This window comes from Haemaphysalis longicornis, unplaced genomic scaffold (genome assembly GCF_048455015.1).
Source record: "Haemaphysalis longicornis isolate Haplotype H1 unplaced genomic scaffold, Haemaphysalis longicornis Haplotype H1 scaffold_3, whole genome shotgun sequence".
Taxonomy (NCBI): domain Eukaryota; kingdom Metazoa; phylum Arthropoda; class Arachnida; order Ixodida; family Ixodidae; genus Haemaphysalis; species Haemaphysalis longicornis.
This window is the reverse complement of record NW_027526335.1, coordinates 49326438-49331787: the sequence shown is the minus strand read 5'-3', so window position 1 is coordinate 49331787 and position 5350 is coordinate 49326438. Positions and strand designations below refer to the sequence as shown.

Sequence of the window (5350 nt, the reverse complement as noted above, 5' to 3'; positions counted from 1 at the left end):
GAACGGACGTCAATCTACGGAAACGCTTCATTGTGCCTGGGGGCAGGCACAATTCGGATTCAGAGCACGATTAGGATACGTATCAGCGCGCCCGGAAACGATAACGGACGACAAAAGCTGCAACCCGAAGACACGCAGAAAACCGCAGTTTACGGCCACGGCCGCACCAACAAGCCCCGAGCTCCCCTTAGCCCTACCCTGTGTTTTTCTAATCAATTAAACATTTTATTTCTTCTATTTAGTCTTTCATTCGAGATACGACCTAGCTAACAGTGCACATAAGTTGATTATTCGTGAGTAATACAAATTGAGTACTCATGAGTACAGATTGAGTACTCATGTGTGCAGAATGAGTAGTACTCATGAGTACACAGTGAGTACTCATGAGTACAGAATCAGTATTCATGAGTACAGATTGAGTACGAATACTCGTGAGGACAAATGAGTTTGAGTACGAGTGAGTATGATTACAAATGAGTATTTGATGAGTGAGTACGAGTGATTTTGTGAACTGACGAGCTTTTTGAGTCTGAGTTTGATTGAGTACAGCATGAATGAAAAAAATTATGATTGAGTTTGAGTGAGTTCTTTCTGTTTTGCCGACCTATGACCAAAACACGGAGGGGCGTTTCCTAGCAGGCGAACTTTAGGAGCGCCTTTGCGAGCATTACGAGGACTGCATCCCAGAGAAATGGCATATGCCATTCGTCAGAGGGCGCTACAAAAAAGGTTTTTGAGAATGAACAAAATTTTCATAAATTATTTGCACCCTGTGCCCGAATAAATGTGATGCAGAAATAAATATCGTTTGTAAAATATAACTGTTGTTTTATTGTTGAATAAAACTTGGTTTTTTGTTACTTGTGTTTCTTCCCTCCTCACCTAGTCGCGCTTCAATCGCCACTCCCACAAGCCCCCATGCTGATGTCGCTGGCAATAGGTTCTGAACCGTTTTTCGCCCGAAGCTTCGCTACCATTTATATTTACATTGGCTCCCCCCGCTTAACACTGCTGCTGTGCTTATCTAGTGTCCATCGGAAGTGCTACGCACCCTTCTAACCTACATTCGTTCTACAGTTCATTCACAGACGGCAGGAAAGGTGGCGCGCGGTAGTTCAAACGGTAAAACGCCGGGGAACACAAGGGCAAATCCCTACAACGTGCAGCCAAAAACTTATCACAAGGTACTGGCACAAAAGGCAAAACTGACCTGCAAATTAGTGTACTCATAAAACCTCCCACAAATTTATTTTTGCTTTGTGGCGCTGGCAGCAGCTTAAGCCACGCGTTCCTTCGTTCTTGTTAAGCTAGTGGGTGGCTGTACCTGGTTATATTATGATGAAATAGGCATCTGAACAAGGAAGACATGACAGTGCTTTATTGCGCAAGTGCTCTTCAACGAATGCTACCTTGACCACCGTTCACGGCAAAAAATATGATGATGTAACCGCAATTTAATCGCTGAACTATTCATTTGCAGGATAGAGATGTGTGGTCGAGCTCCTACATTAAAACAAATGTTGTCTAACCCTGCTGCTGCTCCAACGCAGAACGGAGTGCCCGAGTATTTCTGGCCTATATGACTGAAACTACGAGGAGTTCTCTTGGGTTCGTGGTCGAAGCACCCAGTCAGTTTTTAAGGTGTCATTACCATCATCAGCAATTCCAGTCAGCGCGCCTTAAGCTTTTATTCTAAAACGCACGTCCTAAGGTCACTTAAAGACAGATCGCCGGAGGAGACTGAGTTTCGCAGCGAATGCCGTATGCGTTAGTGCACTAGGGCCACTGATTCAGAACATCAAGATTAAATGAGGTAGAATGGGTAAGGACACGTGTGTTTACACCAGGGTGTCGGAACGAAATGTTTTTCGTTTCGTTTTTTGTTTCGTTCCACAGAGAAAAGTTCCGTTTTGTTTTAGTTCCGGAAAAAAAATATAATGGTTCGTAACGGTTCATAACGGTTCGTGTTTGCGCGGAAAAAAATGAGAACAAAAATTAAAAACAAAAACAAAAAGCGATGTTTATTGATTTTTGGTAGAAATTAAAGTGGTTAAAGAGCACTCACAACTGCACACAAAAACTGAAGCACATCTTCAGACACACCTTAAAGCACTGAACATTACCTCAGAAGCTGAACGTCCTCAAGTATCACACTGCACACAAAAATTGAAGCACCTCTTCTGACACATCTTATGGCACTGAACACTACCTCAGAAGCTGCATGCACATCCTCAAATGTCACTCACAAGTGCACACAAAAATTGAAGCACTACTTCACACATATCGTATGGCACTGAACATGACCTCAGAAGCTGCATGTCCTCAAAGGTCACTCACAAGTGCACACAAAAATTCAAGTACTTCTTCAGACATATCTTACGGCACTGAATATGACCTCGGAAGCAGCACGTCCTCAAGTGGGCTAGGTGAAAGGCGAGACCTCTGGTCAGATAAAATAAACTTTAGCGACGAGAATGCCCGCTCCACGCTGACTTGGGTGGCTGGAACACCAAGGGCTACCTGCGCTAAAGCGCAAGGTTCAGGTTGGCGTTCTCTGTGCTCTTCCCAAAAGGCAAATAGGTTTGCGGTTCTCGGAAGAGGCGGTTCCTCTTCTAGCCTTTCAAGGGCACCCGCAATGTCGAGTGTGCCTAGCTCACTTGAAGCATTACGGTGCACACCAACATCTCCTTCCCTTTCCTTTAGAAATGCTTCTAGGGCGTCTTCAGGTCCTTCTGGTACTGCGGCGACTGCGCCAGCTTGGGTGATGCTTTCATCCTGCTGCTTACGCTGAAGGCCTACAGTCCCTTGCCAGGTTTTCGCGAGTGGCAGCCTTGCCTAGCTTTTTTGCTCGGTGGTGAGAAGCTGGCGATAGCGAGGGTCCATGTACAGTGGAGCACAAAAAATATTCCTGCCACACAGGTCTCGCTCCCTCTTTTGCATGGACTGGACCAGGGCCTTTGCCAGTGGCGAGGATACCCTGGACGTGTCCATGAAATACGTCAACCATGTGCCGTAAAAGTCCCCAATAGTCAGCTGTTCGGACTGGAGCGTGTTTGTGGGCACTTGTGCCGGATGAAGGAAAGCCGTGAGCATTTGCACTTGGGCCCACGTGCTCTCTGTCCAGCGCACGCGTTCTTCCTCTGATAGAAAAGTCTCGGTGAATGACTTGAGCTCGATCAGCCTGGCCAGCATGTTAAACGTCGACATCCACCTTGTGGGGCAGTCTATGACGGGTTTCTTTAGCCCTAGCCTCCTTATCAGAGCCATGACACTTTGTACGCAGAGATTCTTTACAAGTGCGCGACACTCTGCGAAGATTGTGCATGCCCGTGAATCTCCCAAAACATCACTTACGGCCAACAGAAGCGTGTGCGCTGCGCACCTAACACCTAACAGAAAACCTTCGTCCGCGCACGGGAGCTCAGCATCGTCCGAGTTGCCCAACACCGAGAACTGCAGGCTTCCAATGCGTGATCACCTACGCCGGCCTCCTCATCTGAACTGGAGCTTTCATTTTCATCGTCAGCTTCACCAAGAAGACGAACGGCCTTAAACATGTTGGCGCTGTTGTCAGTTGTGACACTGTACACCTGGCTAACGATGATGTCATAACGAGAAAGTGTTTTTTTCACCTGCAACTTGAGATGCTCACCAGTGTGTCTCTCAAAAAGTTCTTTCATAGCCAGTGCCTGGAGAATTAGTTTTCATTTTTCCGCATACTGTACATTAATGCCAAGCAGCGCCATGTCAAGCCGGGACGCGCTGTCAATTTTAAGAGAAAGCATCCGCTTATCCAGTGACCGACCAATTCCCTTTCGTTTTCGATTGGCCTCTTCCCGAACTCTCCTTAAGTCTCCGAAATTATAGCCCGCTTGGTGCCGAGTGCTTTAAGGACTGGGTCTATTATCTGGCGGAATCCGGAGTCATCGACGATTCGAAACGGCCGTCCATTCTTTGTGACAAGTTCGACGCAAATTTTCATTAGGCCGTCCTCTGTCATTTCAAGTGAAACGCTTCTTGGCGAAGTCGACTGAAGCATGCTTGATATGTCCACTTGCCTGAGCTTTGGAGCAGAACAGTATTCATCCCCGCCGGATGCAACACGCTTTGTGCACACGGCTTTCTCGGCGCACAACACGTCGTAAACCTCTGGATGGCACCTCTGCAAATTCCGCTTCACGTTTCCACCGTGATATCCAGAAACTACATGCTGTAAGTCGTTATTCTGGCACGTAGATTTGTTCTAGATGCTGCCATAAACGAAAAATATTCGAGCGCGATTTGTTCTGTCGTGCCCCATTGTAATGAGGTGCGACTACTGTGGAGCTTGAAATCAAGCTGTTGCACTGAAACGCAAGTGCATGGTTGCAATGGACCTTTTTTCCAGTACCGGTCCTCCTAGCGGTTGCCACGGCGAATTTAAGGCATTCCCCCGAAATGTTTGCTTTCAGGGAACCCGTTCACGAAATATCCTGGTCCTGTAGTACCACCCGCACCCCCCCCCCCCCCCGTCACCCTGCCCTTCACATGAATGTCACAGTAGCAGGCGCACGCTCGCGTGACTAATCTCCAGTGGCCGAATCGCCCCCTTTTCTTCATTTTTTTCATTTTTGTTGCTCCCTCACTGGTAGCCAATTACGTGCTCGCGGCGTGGTCAGCCTCGAACATTTTTGCCCCTTTCATTTGAAAGCATTTTTTGTGTGCACAAACTAACTCACTCAGAACTGTCCGAAAAGTGGAAATAAAAACGTGCAGCCCTAGAAAGCAAAGCCGCACCCCAAGCAGCAAGCTGAGGGGGCGCCATTTTGTTTGTTTCGCCAGGGCTACTTCCAAGAATGGTGGGCCGGCCGCCCAAGCATGCGCAGATCGCTACTGGGGAAAGGTCCATTCAATCAGCCTCAAAGCATCTGCACAAGAGCGCACGTACTCGAACGCACTTTGTACTCGAACCGAAAACCGTAACGTTTTTTTTTCGGTTTCGCTCCGGAACGAAATTGTAAATAACGTTTCGTTTTCGTTTTCCTCCCGGTCAAAAATGTATTCTTTTTTTCGTTTTTCTTTGCCGGTTTTCATTTCGTTCCAACACCCTGGTTTACACTATGCGCAAGGAGGGAGGAACACATAGAGTCAGCCCAGTAAGAATTGAGTAATCGTGGAACTTTGCGCTACGCAGGCGAATTCCCAGGAAGATACACACAGGAGAGCAGTCGTCCATGTGTATCTTTCTCTGTCCTTGTTTATGTAGCCCAAAGTTTCACAAAATGGAAGAAACACAGCAGCGAAGAAACAACATCCGGCTGAAATTAAGTTCTTCCCTGGAACTACAGCGACTGTCGTCTTTATTTGTCTA

At 47.2% G+C, this 5350-nt stretch overlaps 1 pseudogene; it reads right to left on the bottom strand.

Annotated features, from left to right (window-relative positions):
- Positions 1-2376: 2376 nt before the first annotated feature.
- LOC144173245 (uncharacterized) lies at positions 2377-4300 on the bottom strand (annotated as a pseudogene).
- Positions 4301-5350: the final 1050 nt, after the last annotated feature.